The sequence below is a fragment of the Erpetoichthys calabaricus genome, chromosome 14 (assembly GCF_900747795.2).
Source record: "Erpetoichthys calabaricus chromosome 14, fErpCal1.3, whole genome shotgun sequence".
NCBI lineage: Eukaryota > Metazoa > Chordata > Cladistia > Polypteriformes > Polypteridae > Erpetoichthys > Erpetoichthys calabaricus.
The window spans coordinates 19913321-19932750 of record NC_041407.2 but is presented as its reverse complement, the minus strand read 5'-3'; the positions used below and the strand labels follow the sequence as shown (position 1 = coordinate 19932750).

Sequence of the window (19430 nt, the reverse complement as noted above, 5' to 3'; positions counted from 1 at the left end):
TTTTTTTTTTTGGGCAAGAGCTTAACCATAAACACAAAAGGGCTTCTCTGTATCCCTGAGGCATGACGGTCCATGTCCATCGGCGGTACCGCGTTTGACGAGATCGGGATGTACGGCGGAGATGCCAGCCTCTGCTTCGGGAGACAAAGGATATTGGGCACGGTGCGGGCGGAAGGAGGACTTCGGGTGGATCACCAGAGGCTCACAGTGGGCTATCCTTTGAAACACTACTTTAGTTATTAAATGGTCAGGAGTATCAAAAATACCTGGAGTAACTTGTAACCAGTCTGTTCTTTCAAGGCATTTTTCCACCCATGGCCCTATTTTCTCCCATTAACAGTGTGTGATTTAGCTAAGGAAAAATGAGGCACTATGCCGCCAAGATAATATATGTGCTGTGAGCATGTAAGATGAACAGAAGCAGCTGCCTTTGTGGATGAAATAAAAACACAGTAGATGTGAAGGGTTTCGGGGCAAGTACCAGAAGTAAGGAAAGATTCTAGCCAGGTGGTGTCTACTTCTATAGGGAAGTATTGGGCAGTACAGTGTAAAATGTCAGGGGCCTGTAAATTGGGAAAAAGACAAGGGGAAAAAGAATGTAGGGCTTTGAGGAGAATGGTGTGTGGGGAAATATCTAAAGTCCATGCTGCAAAAGAGGGTTTGGGATAAGGGGTAATTTGACACAACAACTTGGGGGTTGAACAGAAAAAACAAAGCTGATTCAAAAGAAAACGATGCAGTAAGGTATGTCCGCCAGGACGTGACTGGACTTGAAGAGGTTTTGATACTTGAAGAAGATGAGGTTGTCCAGAAGCAGTAAGCACAGTAACAGTTTTGTTCGAGGTAGGGACCTTTGCCAGCAAGCGAGTGGCACCAGTATCGATTAAGAAAACAGTCTTAGTGCCATCAACGAACAATGTCAGTAAAGGATCAGTCTCTGAATTATGGGTGAGCAAAGGTAGTTGAAAAGAGTGGCTGGAGGTCCCAGTGTTTTCCTATGGCCAGTATTGTTAGTCAGGGGTGTCAGAGGAAACAGGTGGAATAAGGGGAGGTGGGGGCTGTTGCTGTCTGTGAGGGCACTCCCGACGAAAATGTCCAGTTTCACCACAGGCGTAACAAGAGTAGGAATTAACATTGGGATTAAAGGGAGAGGGAATAAAAGGATTCTTAGTGTGGTCAACAGGAGGAGCTCTAAAACCACCTCGTCCTCTTCCTCGTCCTCGTCCCCTTGCTCTTAAGCCATATCCTCGACCTTGGTCAGGAGCATTCCTGGTATAATAGTTCATCTGTGCTGCCAATAATTTGGCATGAGAGTTCGATTCGGCCTGTTCAGCATGTCGTTTGACTTCATCAAACGTGGCACTTTCCCACTCAATACAGGAAATGCGGACTTTGTTTTGTATATCAAGGCGCAAGCCGGAAACAAAAGGTGGAACTGCAGCTCGGGTGCGGTCATCAGCATTTCCCAAGCCCGAGTGATTAGCCATAAGGTCTTGAATCCTATGTGCCCATTCATCAACTGTTTCATCTCTCTTTTGTTTTGCAGCAGAAATAAGGGACCAGTCCGTTCCTTTTTTATATGTTTCTGCAATATTTTGTCTCAACGCCTCCCATTGTGAGTTAAATTCGCCTTCTCCACCTATCCCCTGTCCTCGAGTTAAAGCTGGGTTCCATACCCATGGAATGTCATTGCGGACACCCCTGCTAACAGTGGCCCATGTGGTCCCAAACTTTCGACGAAGTACCTGGGTCCATTCAGCAGCATTAGGCTTATACATGCTATCTAATTGATCAAGTTGTTCAACAAATTTTAGTCCTCCTACTTCCTTTGGATCTGGAAGTGCATTCACGACATCTTTTAGTTCTTGGATGTCCCAATTCCGATTTATCATAACTGTTGTGGGATTTTGGGGTCCAGCTGGATGGGCAGGGTTATAATGGGGATTGGGAACTTCTATTAAAGGGCAAGTAAGTGAAGGATTAGAGGAGAAAAAAGTTGGAGCTGGTTTGTGAGTGGAGGTTTGACTTCGAGTGCATTTGGAGACGGGGGTTTGTCTAGTACAGGGTGAGTCATAGTGATCTGTGCCTGGGGAATCATCAGGGGAAACTTCTGCTAGTTGTAGTGCAGGGGGGGACAGTCGGAATGGGGAATAGAGGAGGGGATAATAGAGGTGTCTGAGGTCGGTTCTGAGGAGGGGAAAAAAATAATAGGATAAATCTAAACCTGTTTTCTTTTCTATAAATTTTCTAGGAGACCCATTTTTACGGGGCGTCTGTTGATCCTCCGAAAATAATCCTTCCAGCACTAATGATTTTGATCCCCCTGTGCGGCGATTAACAGGCTTACTGTTATAAATTCCCATTATGTCCCCTTGCTCTCCCGGGTTCTGTATTTAATTTTCCAACTATATACTGATTTGTCTAATCCCTTGTACGTATGAATCAGCAAGGCATTAAGTGTGCCACTCACTAAACCTAAACTGTTCCCTTCTTAGTCCCAAGGGGAGACACCTAACTATCGGTCCTGTCCCAGTTCCCAGGAGAACACGGTTTTGTTGCTTATTCTGTATGTAGATTTATTTATTTCGTCCTAACAGCAATCCTGTAATCTGTGCTCTTTTCGGTTTATATTTCCATACCACCCCGTTACTCGTCCCGTTAGCCTGTCCGCTCACATCCCCGGGTTCCAGCTCAGGTGACTTCGTGTCCGATTCGGTTCAGCAGAATACTACATCAATACGTCCAGCCGAGTCTAGGATATGGGTGAGGCCAGTATCCTTTCGTCAGACCTTTCGTATGCGTCAAACTGCTTGGGTCAAGTCTCCATCACCTTAAGCAACCCGTTGAGATATGAGTATGACTAGACGGTCAACAGGAAACTCGCCCTCCCGTTATTTAGAAAATAAAAAATATTCGGAAATCCCCCGGTGCTTACCCCAGCCTGGAAATGTGCAAGCTCTGTCTGGAAATCCGTTCAGTCACCGTGGATGTAGCAAAGAGGAGACCAGGGGCTCCTCACGCAAGAACTGTTTCAGGACAGGGCAGTCCTAACTTTTGCCGGAGCTGCATGCTCTGCTGCCGGACATCTCAAGTTAACGGCAGTCCGCTGGTAAGACGGATCACTGAAATGGTCTCGCTGGAGGAGTCGACCGGCCGTCTCTTGCCCCACGTCCGGGCGCCAAAACTGTGGACGATTTTTGTGACTGAAGACAGAGAAGAAAATTAAAATTAGTCAAAACCTTTTATTAATACATACCAAGCAAGGGTAAAATGTCAGAGAAACACAGTCCTAGGACACCGCACTTCATCTGCCTCGAGCGCAGATGTCCTTGTTCTTTTATACCTTTCTAATCTCCTGATCGTTGACCATGTAAGCAAAAAATAGCATCCTGACTCATTGTACTTTTCCAGTTTTTGTAAAGTCATTACCCTAAAGGTATATTTTCTTGTCACACACATCATCAAAAGAAACTTCCAGAAAGTATACATGCTTTTTGTCACGCACGCCAAACACAAACAAGTTTCATCACTCTGTCCTATTTTCTATACACACATACATTTTGTTCAATTACATCTTTTTTTGTTTCCACAGCATTCACAATATAAATAAAGAGGTGGTTCAAATAAAAAAAAAAAGGTTCAGGTTCTCCACAAGGCTAGTTTTATTCTGAATTATATGTTTTTTTTAACAAACACAGACAATTTCAATACAAACAAACAGTATTTTGACGTCACTCAGGTTGTTTTTGTGTCATCTGAACTGAACAGCACGCAGCTGTTCCACACTTGTAGGTCTTCAACATTAGCTCTGTCGTTGATGAAGCTGGAAAATTCTCATGAAGGTTTGTGACCAGTCGACGTATAGACTGTTCCTGTTCCTTATGTATGTCATTGTACTTTTCGATGAGACTTATTCCTCTTTCTCTACCATCATGAGTGTCGATAGTTCACAAAATTCAATGAAGATTGGATCATCTGTCCACTACTCTGGTAGTTTCTTGAGAAAACCTTTGTTTCTGCTTAGACTCTGTCATCAAAAAGAGCAAAATAGAAACTCATACTTAATACTAGAATGGTCTTGAAATACCTACTTAATACTAGAATGTTCTAGAAATGTCTACTTAATACTAGAATGTTCTAGTTACTACTAAAATGTTTTGGAAACTCCTACTTAATACTAGATTGTGCCAGAAACTCCTACTTAATACTAGAATGTCCTGGAGACTCCTATGTAATACTAGAATGTTCTGATTACTAGTAAAATGTTCTGGAAACTGTTACTTAACACGAGAATGGTCTGGAAACTTCCACATACTATTAGATAGATAGATAGATAGATAGATAGATAGATAGATAGATACTTTATTAATCCATCCATCCATTTTCCAACCCGCTGAATCCGAACACAGGGTCACGGGGGTCAGCTGGAGCCAATCCCAGCCAACACAGGGCACAAGGCAGGGAACCAATCCTGGGCAGGGTGCCAACCCACCGCAGACTTTATTAATCCCAATGGGAAATTCACATTCTTCAGCAGCAGCATACTGATACAATAAATAATATTAAATTAAAGAATGATAATAATACAGGTGAAAAAAAAAAAAAAAACAGACAATAACTATGTATAATGTTAAATATTAACGTTTACCCCCCCTGGTGGAATTAAAGAGTCGCATAGTTTGGGGGAGGAACGATCTCCTCAATCCGTCTGTGGAGCAGGACAGTGACAGCAGTCTGTCGCTGAAGCTGCTCTTCTGTCTGGAGATGACATTATTTAGTGGATGCAGTGGATTCTCCATAATTGATAGGAGCCTGCTGAGCGCCCTTCGCTCTGCCACAGATGTTAAACTGTCCAGCTCCATGCCAACAATAGAGCCTGCCTTCCTCACCAGTTTGTCCAGGCGTGAGGCGTCTTTCTTCTTAATGCTGCCTCCCCAGCACACCACTGCGTAGAAGAGGGCGCTCGCCACAACTGTTTGATAGAACATCTGCAGCATCTTATTGCAGATGTTGAAGGACGCCAGCCTTCTAAGGAAGTATAACCGGCTTTGTCCTTTCTTGCACAGCGCATCAGTATTGGCAGTCCAGTCTAATTTATCATCCAGCTGCACTCCCAGGTATTTATAGGTCTGCACCATCTGCACACAGTCACCTTTGATGATCACTGGGTCTATGAGGGGTCTGGGCCTCCTAAAATCCACCACCAGCTCCTTGGTTTTGCTGGTGTTCAGGTGTAGGTGGTTTGAGTCAGACCATTTAACAAAGTCATTGATTAGGTCCCTATACTCCTCCTCCAGCCCATTCCTGATACAGCCCACGATAGCAGTGTCATCAGCGAACTTTTGCACATGGCAGGACTCCGAGTTGTATTGGAAGTCCGATGTATATAGGCTGAACAGGACAGGAGAAAGTACAGTCCCTTGTGGCGCTCCTGTGTTGCTGACCACAATGTCAGACGTGCAGTTCCCAAGACGCACATACTGAGGTCTGTCTTTAAGATAGTCCACGATCCATGCCACTAGGTATGAATCTAATCCCATCTCTGTCAGCTTGTCCCTAAGGAGCAGAGGTTGGATTGTGTTGAAGGTGCTAGAGAAGTCTAGAAACATAATTCTTACAGCACCACTGCCTCTGTCCAAGTGAGAGAGGGATCGGTGTAGCATATAGATGATGGCATCTTCCGCTCCCACCTTCTCCTGATATGCAAACTGCAGAGCGTCAATGGCGTGTTGAACCTGTGGCCTAAGGTGGTGAAGCAGCAGCCTCTCCATGGTCTTCATCACATGTGATGTCAGAGCAACAGGCCGAAAGTCATTCAGCTCACTAGGACGTGATACCTTTGGGACTGGGGTGATACAAGATGTTTTCCAAAGCCTTGGGACTCTCCCCTGTTCCAGGCTCAGGTTGAAGATGCGCTGTAGAGGACCCCCCAGCTTCGATGCACAGACCTTCAGCAGTCGTGGCGATACTCCATCTGGACCCGCTGCTTTGCTGGCACGAAGTCTCCTCAGCTCTCTGCTCACTTGCGCTGTTGTTATTATGGGTGGGGATGTTTTTCCTATGCTGGTATCAGCAGAAGGATGTGTGGAGGGTGCAGTACTCCGAGGTGAGAGTGAGAGTGGGTTAGGGTGGTCAAACCTGTTAAAAAAGTTGTTCATTTGGTTTGCTCTCTTCACGTCTCTCTCAATGGTGGTACCCCGCTTCGAGCTGCAGCCAGTGATGATCTTCATCCCATCCCACACTTCCTTCATGCTGTTATTCTGCAACTTCTGCTCCAGCTTTCTCCTGTACTGCTCCTTCGCCGCCCTGAGTTGGACTCGGAGTTCCTTCTGCACGCGCTTGAGCTCATGCTGATCACCGTCTTTAAAAGCCCTTTTCTTCTGATTCAAAAAGGCCCTTGATGTCACTTGTAATCCATGGCTTGTTGTTAGCATAGCAGCGTACTGTTCTTACTGGAACTACAATGTCCATACAGAAGTTGATGTAGTCAGTAGTGCAGTCAACAACTTCCTCAATGTTCTCATTATGAGATCCCTGCAGGATATCCCAGTCTGTAGTTCCAAAAAGTTCTCTCAGAGTATTCTCAGCCTCCGGGGTCCACTTCCTGAATGATCGTGTGGTTGTAGGTAGGACTCTAACTTTTGGTTTATAGTGAGGCTGAAGCTGAACCAGGTTATGATCTCCTTTCCCAGCGCAGGCAGCGGGGTGGCGCTGTATGCGTCTTTAACGTTTGCATACAGTAAATCAATAGTCTTATTTCCCCGGGTGTTACAGTCCACATACTGGGAGAATGCAGGCAATGTTTTGTCCAGCGTCACATGGTTAAAGTCTCCAGCGATTAGCACAAGCGCCTCAGGGTGCTGCGTTTGTAACTTAGCAACAGCAGAATGGATGATGTCGCTCGCTGACTCCACGTCTGCCCGAGGAGGAATGTATACAATAACAACAATGACATGTCCAAACTCTCTGGGCAAATAGTAGGGACGTAAACTTACGGCCAACAGTTCGATATCCCTGCAGCAAGTGGAGATTTTGACGTTAACATGTCCAGAGTGACACCACCGTGTATTAACATAGAGAGCGAGTCCTCCTCCTTTGTGCTTACCACAGGTACTTGCATCTCCGTCCGCTCTAACTGTGCTAAACACGGATAGCTCCACGTTGGCATCTGGGATGGTGTTATTTAGCCACGTTTCGCAGAAACACAACAAACTGCATTCTCTGTAGGTCCTGACATTTTTCACCAGCGCAGCCAGTTCGTCGATCTTATTTGAGATTGAGTTCACATTCCCCAGAATCACAGAAGGCACCGAAGGCTTGAAACGCCACTTTCTCGCAAGCCGCTTCTTTTTTAGCTTAGTGCCGGCTCTGCTGCCACGATATCGCCTTCTTACCTCGTCGGGTAAATATGGAACCACACCGGCATTGGCATTTGTTCTCAGCGCCCGAAGTTGAGTACTTGAATAGGCGAGTCTCGGCGTGTTAAAATCCATGCCCACGTTGTAAAAGTAAGTGTGTCCAGGGAAGGAATCCACATAAAATAAAGTGGTAGGAGTGATCAATAAATAAAAATAGAAAAATAAAAGTAGAAAAGTACACATACATATACAGTCATACACGAAGCTGCTGAAAAGGCTGCCACTCACGGCGGCGCCGGATTACCAATTTGAATTAGAATGTTCTAGAAACTTCTACTTAATACTAGAATGTACTGAAGATTCCTATGTAATACTACAATGTTCTGATTACTAGTAAAATGTTCTGGAAACTGCTACTTAATATTAGAATGTTTTGAAAACTTCCACTTACTACTACAATGTTCTATAAACTCCTACCTAATACTAGAATGTTCTGGTTACTACTAAAACATTCTGGAAACTCCTACTTAATACTAGAATGTCATGGAAACTTCCACTTAATCCTATAACGTTCATGTTACTACTAAAATGCTCTGGAAACACCTGCTTCTGTTCTAATTCTTGTTCTGGGAACTTGCACTACTAGAATGTTCTGGAACTCCTACTTAATACTAGAATGTCCTGGAGACTCCTACATAATACTACAATGTTCTGATTACTAGTAAAATGTTCTGGAAACTGTTACTTAATAATAGAATGTTCTGGAAACTTCCACTTACTACTAGAATGTTCTAGAAACACCTACGTAATACTAGAATGTCCTGGAGACTCCTACATAATACCAGAATGTTATGATTACTAGTAAAATGTTCTGGAAACTGCTACTTAATACTAGAATGTTCTGGGGGCTCCACCATAGTGCTAGAATGTTCTTTGTTTCTTTTTTTATTGTTTACTGATCCTGTAGACAGTTAAGAAGTCCAGACAAGAATACGTATGTAGTAACAATACACATGAAGTGTTCAGAATGATGGAGCAACCTCTAAATGTTTTTATGTTCAGGGTGAAATATAACAGGTAAGCAATGGACAAAAATGAGCCAAGTGGAGATGAAATGATTCAACAACCATCAACTCCTTGCCTTGGTTTGTGGACCACCCTATATGAAGAATGGAATATTTATATGAATATGTGGCAGAGGGGTTGTCATGTGTGTGGACTACAACAAAATTGCTATTTGTATGTCTGACCACCATGCAGCACATTGCTACCCTACAGCTCCATAATAAACAAGAGCTATTAAAATATAACTTCATTTTATTGAATACAAAACTCAAATCAGCTCAGCTGATGTCTTCCTTACCCTGTTTCTGCAGAGAATACTTCAGGTGCCAATGTGGGCAGACTGGTGCCATCAGGAGATAGCAGGTCTTTTGTCTTAAACGCTCTTCTGTATATTACATGGTGTTTTGCCTTTTGCTGAACATTTTTTTAACTATGTTGTATTGTGAAATGTTTACAGCACTCAGAGCCCATCAGCATTTTCGTGATTTAAAGATAAGTTGAATGAATGTGTTTTGCGGTGCCTCCTCCATTATACTTGACTCTAATGATCAAACAAGCCGGGCGTCTTAAGTGATGTCAGTGCAGGCTGCAACGTGGAAGGGAAGGGGAGACAAGAACCTTCACAGAACTCAGTTTGCACTTGATTGTGGGAAAATAAATGTGCTCCAGCTGGTAAAATAACATATGGTGAGAATTATGTTTTCACAATTGTTAGGAGAAATAGGAAGTAATTACTGCAATTGAAGAGAAAGGAAGGTAAGCAGGCCATTCCAGCCATTGGACTTTCCTGATTTCCTGCACACAAGTTAATTAGAGAGCAGCAGCCAGCTGAGATTTTGATATAGCAGCAATTCTTTCTTTTATATAGCACCTTTCATAATGGATAGAAGATTTTAGATGGTTATGTATTTATTTTTGGCAGATCACAGTCGGACAAAGGGGTTAGTGCTGATCACTAACTAACTAGTGTAGCTCGACTCACCTGAGCTCAGTTCCCTGGCATTAACTGTCTGTGTCAAGTTGGCAGGTTCTCCCTGGTACTATGGTTTCCACTTACATCCCAAAGACACACTTTTAGATTGAACGAAAACTCTAAATTAACAGAGTCTGAATGTGCGTGTAAGGCAGTGTGTCCCATGATGCACTGGTGCCCTGTTCAGGATTGGTTCCTAGCTTGTGCCCAGCAGGTCTGAAATAAGCTTTGGTGCCCCCTTACCTTGTAGTGCTTAAAAGCAGTTTCAGAGTACAAGTGGATGGAGAACAGTAGACCATTAGGTGTTTCTTATTCTCCCATTTTTTTGTCTACAAAATCAAAATACAAATGCAGTCTTAGCAGATAATTTCCTAAGTTGACAGTCTTTGGATTTCTAGATTTGTGTTTCATGTTCATAATAGAGAAAGAAGAAAGGAAGGCAGTGGCTTTGTGTGGTATGGTTTGCCTTCATTTTGTTATCTTTCTTGGAATGCGTCGTACCATGTGATTGGCTCTTTGACTGGTAAAAAACAGATTCTATCATTACTTTCTAACTTGGATTCTGCTCTACTATAGTTTTAATTATGTGGCATCTTTTCCCAAAGTCATCTTGTTTTCCATGCACGTCACCATCTCGAGAAGTGGAATGTCACATTGTTGCCATGCAGCCTCACCTAATATTTTTTGTGGATTCAAGTAAGAAAGAAATGCGAAGGCCAGAAAACAGGAAAGTACGCCAGAAATAAGTAATTTTATAAAATCTGATATGTTTTTGACATGTAGCATTCTAATTCTTATGTTGGTTTAACATTTTCAGTTGAATTTAATACCATCTTGAGACCAATACCATCTTCTGACTTCATAATCACGGTCACATTATGAAAGCCTGTTGCTACAAAGGAAGCCCCCCTTGTGTTTTTCAACGCACTTCTGCTGAATAATTCATTGGCTGAAGGTCCCCAGTGTTGGTGTGTCAGAGAGATGATGTGTGGCATTGTTCATAATGGCACTCAGTTTTGTTTTTATTCTCTCCTCAATTACTCACTCCAGGGGGTCCTGAGTGCCTAGCCTGCCCTTTTAATTAGTTTGTTGATTCAATGGCCCTCTCTTGATGTGATGTTACCAGTCCAGCACACCACAGTGTAAAAAATCTCACTGGCCGCCACAGAGTTATAGAACATGTTAAGGATACAGCTAGATAACTAGACTTGTCATGTGAATACACAGTGGGAGCTCTAAAATTGAAAGTATCTCTTTATGAGAAGGAGTCGTAGTGGACTCTAAGCTATCAACTTCCAGATAATGTTCAGAAGCCATTAAGAAGGCTCACAGAATGTCAGATTATATAGCACCTTGATGTGTGAACTACAAGTCCAAGAAGATTCGGCTCAAGCTTTATAACACACTGGTGAGGCTTCATCTGGAGTCCTTTGTGCAGTTTGGGTCTCCAGGCTTCAAGAAGGACATAACAGTGCTGGAAAAAGTCCAGAGAAGAGCAACTCGGCTGATTGCAGGACTACCGGGGATGAGTTATGAGGAAAGATGAAAAGAGCTGAGCCTTTACAGTTTAACCAAAAAGAGATGAAGAGGTGACCTGATTGAAATGTTTAAAACTGTGAATGGAATTACTCCAGTGGATTGAGATGGCCTGCGGTGGGCTGGCGCCCTGCCTTGCACCCTGTGTTGGCTGGGATTGGCTCCAGCAGACCCCCGTGACCCTGTAGTTAGGATATAGTGTGTTGGATAATGGATGGATGGATGGATTGAGATGGTGACTTTAAAATGAGCTCATCAAGAACACGGGGAAAGAATTGTAAACTTGATATGGGTAAATTTCGCACAAATGTTAGGACATTTTCCTCTACACAGAGAACCATAGACACAGAATAAGTGACAAAGCAGTGTGGTAGACAGTAGGACTTTCAAAACTTGACTTGATGTTATTTTGGACGAGTTAAGAGGATATGACTCAAGAGCTTTGTTAGTCTTAATGGCCTACTCCAATCTAGATTGTTCTAATGTTCTAATATTTACAGTTCTCTTAACAATAACAATAGTAAATGACACCTGACACAAACAATTGTTGAGAAGCTGGCTTAGTGACCCACCCTAGTGTTCATGTGTGTTGATTATGGGTATCTATATTACTAACCGAGAATGCTAAACCGGATGATGGGCGCAGGCACATCCGGCAATGGGCCGTAGCTGCAAAAAGACGTACTGCGCAGGCGCAAAAAGAGTCCGCAAGAGTCGGCTGAGGAGCCGAGAAAGGCGGATAGAAGAGGGCGAGAGAGGCGGATGAGGGGCCGCGGGAGGCGGACAAGACCACAGAAAAAAGGAGTGAGCACAGGAAAAATGGAGAAATGAGGCGCAAAGAGCACCGAAAAAAGGAAAAGGCACATAAAAAAGTATTCAAACGCAAGCAAAGCACGAAACACATTGCACACGAAACCAGACCAAAAAAAAAAAAAAAAAAAAAAAGAGGCTCGCGCACAACAGCAAGGCACCCCCCCATCCCTACAGGCACCGGACGGGACACACACCAAGAGGGGGATTCAACAAGCCCATGGAACACAAAAAAAAGAACACAAAACCACCCCACAGACCCTACAAGCAAGGGACGGGACACACACAAAGAGGGGGATTCAACAAGACAGGAACACAAATAGAAAGAAGACGCTCGCGCGACAACAATCCTCACCCCCCCCCCCCCCCCCCCCACACACACACACATCCATAAGAAGTGACACCCAAAGCCACATATTCTAAAGTGAACGTCAACACCTTCACACTAGACAGCATAGGTGTCAGCATTGTGGATCTCCTTACAATAAAGCACTATTAACCGTTCAACTGCAGAAAAAGAAACATATTAACAGTGACTGCGATCCTTCTTATTACTTATCCATATTTCGCATGCTGAGAAAGAAACAAGTCATGAATACACGGTCACGGGTACAAAACGAAAAGGAAAGGATAACAGGAACAAACACACGAACATGAAAGAAACAACAAAATAAACGGCTATGCAGCATAGGTGGATCTCATTACAATAAGGCACTATTAACCGTTCAACCGCAGAAAAGGCTCCATATTAACAGTGAGTGCAATACTCCTTATTACTTATCCATATTTCTAAAAGAAAAAATGTCTCGACTCCAAAAACGCAAAGCTCAACTAAAGCTTCTAACTAACGATGTACCTAAAAGTAAAAACTTTATGAACTGCATTAGATCCTACAATAGTTCATTTGCTTTTGCATATACCGGAGTAAATATCAGGCCACCAAAAGGCAATGGCCCATACTGCTTTCGCATATATGCACAAATACTGCATCGCATTGGAACAGTGCACCCTAAAACAAATCAACAACGCAAATATGCACAAATCTACATCCTAGATCCACATGACGCAAACTATCAATCAAAGTGCTGCATCGCAACAGGCATGGATTCAAAACGAAACACCTCCCGTCTCAGACATACGTTAATGGCAGCGAAGGCTACAACGGGCTTCTCACACAGCACAGGCAAATCGATTACAGCTCCAAAACAACACGTCCCAAATACCACACATGCAACAACGCGCCTCTCAAACGGCACAAGGAAAACATACACCAGGAAAATTCATTCGAATTAATGAATGTCATTTGCAATCATTGTCATTCAGTTCACTTCCCTGAAGAAACAACTGGCAATACAAGTTATACATTTAGACGTTGTTGTCAAAAGGGTCAAATTAGACTGCCTTCTTTACATTCATATCTTGAATATCTACAGAAGCTTATAACTGACGATGTACCTGAAAGTGAAATCTTTATCAACTACATTAGATCCTACAAATCGGTATCCACTATGAACATTAACGGTGGCACTGCACGTGACATCCGTCTTGAAAAAATGTTGTTTATTGATGAATGTACAATGGCATGAAGTCACTTACTCAACACCATTCATAAACTTCTACAAACGTTTATGAATAATAATATTCGATTTGAAGGAAAGGTACTTTTATGAGGAGGAGATTTTAGACAGTGATTAGCTATTCTTCCAGATGCCATGCACTCAGCTATTGTTCAGTGCACCTTAAAATACGCAGACAATTGGCATTGCTTTCAAAAGATACAGTTAGTAAAAAAGATACGATGTCCAGAACCAGATCATAACAATTGCTTATTACAACTGAGAGATGTACACTCACCAATACAGATGGACTTCAGCCACATATTATTACAATTCCTCAAGCCTTTATCTGCGACGACTTAGTTACAGAGAGATTTGGAACAGCAATCTCATTAGACCAAATGCCCCTTTTAACACAACGCACTATATTATGTCCAAAAAATATTGATGTGGAAAACATAAATACCCAAGTCATTCCATTACTTCCTGGAGAGACACAACTCTTTCTAAGCTCTGATAAACTTGACTCTGATCACAACAATAACCATCTTCATTGACCTTACAAGTTCTGAGCTGGAATTACCTTTTACACTTAAACGGCGTGTACAAAGAAATTTTCAAATAAACCTTTACACTGTGCCACACACTTTATTGATTGCTTTCTATTTGCATCATCTACACCGTCACACTATTCTATATCTCATTCATACATCACGCTCTTTGTCATTCCCAACACCAGGGGTTGGCGAGCGAAGCGAGCAGGGGGCGGAGCCCCCTAGTTTAAGACTGAAATCAGTAGTTGCTGTGTAGGTTTCCTATATTGATAAGAGAAGTTATAACAAAAAGCCTTAAATACACTATAATGGCTTACTTGGCTGGAAGGACTAGGTGGCAAGTAGAAATGAAGAGTGGCAGGGTGTTCCCTGTATTACCCAAGAGGTTGGCTCAAGATGACAGTGCAAAAGAGGGTATCCTGGCATCCCAGCTGGGTTGACCCAAGGAGTAATACCTGGCCGGGAGGCCAGTGTGATGGAAGGACATGGGGAGACAGCCTATCAGGGCTACATGCTCCCCTAACATGTTAGGTGGTGGCATCCCTGGGTGGTGCTTCCTAGATGGACACCTGCAAGGCATGCTGGGAACTGTAGTCCAATGTGGCAGTCTTGTCAGGTGCTGCCATGGGAGCTGCCATGGGGTGCTGCAGGGATCTGTGATCTCTACTTTGTGGGGCTTCTGCTTGACTAGAAAGTACTTCCAACTGGCTAGGCCCTGACACTGGAAGCACTCCCAGATCTAAGATTAAAGAAACCGCTCAACCTCATCCTGGTGAGTTGGAGTTGGGTGGAAGTTGGCCAAGGCTGGACTGGGAGGAGTGGAGAGAGGGAAAAGAAAGAAGGAGAAGAATACTTGAGTTCAATGAACCTTGTAGTTTAACCCGGGACTTGTGTCAGTGTGGTTGTGTCAGGGGTCTGGGGTGCAGCGATGCCCCCTAGTGGTCATAATACCAATTGAGACTGCCCATAAAAGGTCTTTAAGCAAGTTCGTGCCTGACAGAGACTGACCTGAGGGGCAACCCACAATCCAACAGCAACTTTGCTGGACCATTTAAAGATAACTTACCATTATAAAGAAAGGTATGTAATATAACTACTGTAAGTATCACAAAAGGCCGCCGCTCATCAGTAGTAAATGCAACAGAAAACTCTTAGCAGGGGGAGTCTTCAGACGCTTACAGTATAGAAATAAATAAGTATACTTCAGTGGGGGTCTTATAAAAATGGACTTTACAGAATTATTTTATGAAGAACATGAAAGGGAGCTCAGCTGGTAATAGAATAGTATTAATATTTTCAAAAGCCCACAAATAATTTAGTTTCTAAGATAACTCAAGGCAGCTGAGCACATGCAAGCCCGTCCATAGCCAGAGTCCAGGCTGGGCTTCAAACACAGGAGCTTATCCACCGTGCCACAAAATTCACAGCAAAAGAATGATAATGACGCAAGCACCCCCCCCCCCCCCCACCCATCCCAGTGTAACCAGGCAGTGAAAACCACGCAGCGGTAAATACATCTTAATCTGTCTTTTCGTCCGTGCGATTCCCAACCACGTTTTTCAATTAAAGACGTCGGAATGCAAAACACTTTAATCTTACTGCTGAAATGCACACACGGGCACTTTTTATTTTAATGATTTACAGAGCCGCTCTGTCTCGCTTCATCAGTTATCTGAGCCATTCAAGGATGCCAGGGCAGGTGACTAATGTGCTGTGACTGTAACCACAGACCTCCATTCATGTTGGATTAAGCAATGTACGTCACTTGCTAAGTTTCAGTTCTCCTCCATGGCCTATCGAAACAGCATTGTCTTCAACCTAAATGCAAAACTTCCTAAAAATGTCACATTCGCTGACATTTAAGAAAGAAAGACAGAAAACCTTAGTCAACCCTTTCATGTTTGTGCCCACCTCTATTGGACCATGAAACGCTTAACACTCTTTTTTTTTTTTTTTTTAAATGGATTTTAAAAATTCTGCATTAGTTTTGTGGGGTTCAAAATCTCAATCATAAAGGTTTAATAAGACACCTCATTCAAGTCAAGTCATAAGGTGGCAGGAAACAACATTCCCCAGGACTGTGGCACTACATATTCACAAATAGTACAGATACACTGTATTGACAAAAGTATTGGGACGCCTGCCTTTACATACACATGAACTTTAATGACATCCCATTCTTAATACATAAGCTATAATAAGGAGTTGTCTCACCCTTTGCAGCTATAACAGCTTCAACTCTTCTGGGAAGGCTTTCCACAAGGTGTAGGAGTGTGTTTATTGGAATGTTTGACCAGGAGAGCATTTGTGAGGTCAGGCACTGATGCTGGACGAGAAGGCCTGTCTCGCTTATAGTCTCCACTCTAATTCATCCCAAAGGTGTTCTGTTGGGTTGAGGTCAGGGCTCTGTGCAGGCCAGTCAAGTTTCTCCACACCAAACTCGCTCATCCATTTCTTTATACACCTTGCTTTGTGGCACGTGGGCTGTCACGTGATGAACGAACGACTCAAACCCGAAGACTCGAGAGATGAACTAATCAATTCTGTTTCTGGCTCAGACTGCATACTAGGTTAAGCTTATGGGGCTGTCACGTGATGAACGAACAACTCAAACCCGAAGACTCGAGAGATGAACTAATCAATTCTGTTTCCGGCTCAGACTGCATACTAGGTTAAGCTTATGGGGCTGTCACGTGATGAACGAACAACTCGAACCCGAAGACTCGAGAGATGAACTAATCAATTCTGTTTCCAGCTCAGGCTGAGTTGGTTAAGCTTATGGGGCTGTCATGTGATGAACGAACGACTCAAACCCGAAGACTCGAGAGATGAACTAATCAATTCTGTTTCTGGCTCAGACTGCATACTAGGTTAAGCTTATGGGGCTGTCACGTGATGAACGAACAACTCGAACCCGAAGACTCGAGAGATGAACTAATCAATTCTGTTTCCAGCTCAGGCTGAGTTGGTTAAGTTTATGGGGCTGTCATGTGATGAACGAACGACTCAAACCCGAAGACTCGAGAGATGAACTAATCAATTCTGTTTCCGGCTCAGACTGCATACTAGGTTAAGCTTATGGGGTTGTCACGTGATGAACGAACGACTCGAACCCAAAGACTCGAGAGATGAACTAATCAATTCTGTTTCCAGCTCAGACTGCATACTAGGTTAAGCTTATGGGGTTGTCACGTGATGAACGAACGACTCGAACCCGAAGACTCAAGAGATGAACTAATCAATTCTGTTTCCGGCTCAGACTGAGTTGGTTGAGCTTATGGGGCTGTCACATGATGAATGAACGACTCGAAAAACCCGAAGACTCGAAACAGGTGAATCAATAATTCCAATACAGAAACTATAGGAAGTTGCGCAAATGCGCATGCGCGACTGAACAAATCACTCCCATGAGACGACTCGTTCTTCCAGAGTCACATTAAAGATTCGTTCAAAATGAACGAATCATTCAAGAATGACCCATCATTACTTTGTGCACTGGTGCGTAGTCGTGTTGGAACAGTAAGAGGCCATCCCCAAACTGTTCCCACAAATTTGGGAGCATGAAATTGTCCAAAATGGTTTTGTATGCTGAAGCATTAAGAGTTCCTTTCACTGGAACTAAGAGGGCAAGTCCAACCCTTGTAAAACAACCCCACAACATAATCCCCCCCCCCCCCCCCCCCCACCAAACTTTACACTTGGCACAGTGCAGTCAGGCGAGTACCGCTCTACTGGACAGACACGTCCATCGAATTGCATGATTCGTCACTCCAGTAGACACATCTCCACTGGTCTAGAGTCCAGTGGCGGTGGGCTTTACACCACTGCATCCGACGCTTGGTGATGTAAGGCTTGGCTGCAGCCGCTCGGCCATGGAGACCCATTCCATGACGCTCTCTCTCTCTACGCACTGTTCTTGAGCTTTTGGAGGTCTGCAGCTAGTGACTCTGCAGAACGTTGGCAACATCTGTGCACCTCAGCATGCGCTGTCCTCATTCTGTGATTTTACGTGTTGCTGTTGTTCCCAATTGCTTCCACTTTGTTCAAATGCCACTAACAGTTGATCATGGAAAATTTAGTAATAATAATAAATATAATAATACATTTTATTTATTTGTAGGTGCCTTTCTAAACACTCAAGTACACTGAACAATAGATAAAACACAGATTATAAACAAAACTAAAATACAAAAATTAAAATCAGACAGAGCAATTGTAATCAAAAAGGAAAAGCAGTCTTAAGCAGATGAGTTTTAAGTTTAGATTTGAAAAGTGAAAATGATTCAATATTTCTAAGCTGAGATGGTAGTGAGTTCCAAAGCTGTGGAGCAGAGCAACTGAATGCTCTGCTCCCCATAGTGGTAAGACAGACGAAGGGGACAGTCAAGTGGATGGAGGAAGAGGATCTAAGGGTAACGGGATGGAATGGCAACATGGAGGAGGTCAGACAGATATGGAGGGGCGAGGTTGTGGAAAGCCTTAAAAGTTAACAGAAGAATTTTGGATTGAATGCGGAACTTAACTGGAAGCCAATGAAGCTACTGCAAAACGGGAGTGATATGGTGAGTAGAGGGGGTTCTAGTAATGATGCGGGCGGGCAGCTGAGTTCTGGACCAGTTGAAGCTTTTAAAAAGAGATTTGCAAGAAAGACCAAAGAAAAGGGAATTGCAATAATCCAGACGAGAAGTGACAAGGCTATGAACGAGGATAGCAGTGGTGTGTGGAGTGAGGGAGGGGGAATACGATTAATGTTACGCAAGTGGAAATATGCAGATCGGGAGATGTTATTGATGTGGGACTGAAAGGATAAAGTACTGTCAAGAATATAGCGAGGAAATATCACGAATAGACTTATTTCACGGGTGGCAACCTATCGAGGTACCACGCTTGAATTCACTGAGCTCCTGAGAGCTACCCAGTCTGCATGCCTAGGTGCCATGGAAGTGATTGGAACACTTGAATTCAATGATTTGGAGGGGTGTCCCAATAGTTTATCGTTTATTGAGGGGTGTCCCAATATAGTGTATAACATAACATCTTGGGTGCTTAGCTTTCCTATTGCTGTCCCGAGACATGCAGGTTAGGTGAGGTCTGCCCCATGCTGACCCATTTACTTGCAAAGGGAAAGAACTGAAAATATCAGGCACCTGATAGGGCAATATGTTAACAGAAAATAATCTTTAGCAGTTGGCTTCAGATTGATATATGCTGGAGAGCGGTCCAGTCACAGAGTCGGAGCTCCTTAATTTGAGTAACTCGTCTCTTGAATGAGACACCACCTTTAGGAGGTATCTCTTTTTTTATAGCTCCTGGACCCAAAAAGGGGCAGGGGTCAATTGCCCTCCGTGGAGTCTTTGATGAGCTCTGAGAGATAAGACAGTTAGTAATCATGCCCCCCCTGGTGTCAAAGGGTGGTTGTGCTAACTTCAGACGAGTCTGGAAGGTAATCCTCGGATGTGCATGCCTGACAGATTGTAATTGCCCAAAGGCTGTAAGAAATCCACATGTAACAGTTGGGTGTGACGATGTGGGTTCTGCTCCAGGCTCTCATCTCCATTTTGGGATCTCTTGAACCTGA

At 43.4% G+C, this 19430-nt stretch overlaps 1 long non-coding RNA gene across 2 annotated transcripts; it reads left to right on the top strand.

The window, feature by feature from the left end:
* Positions 1–16339: 16339 nt before the first annotated feature.
* LOC127530156 (uncharacterized) lies at positions 16340–17337 on the top strand. 2 transcript variants are annotated; one of them, XR_007936670.1, is made up of 3 exons: positions 16340–16621; positions 16723–16820; positions 17023–17337. It is a non-coding gene; the product is annotated as an uncharacterized LOC127530156 (long non-coding RNA). The 2 variants fall into 2 exon arrangements; XR_007936669.1 differs by having other exon boundaries at positions 16723–16921.
* Positions 17338–19430: the final 2093 nt, after the last annotated feature.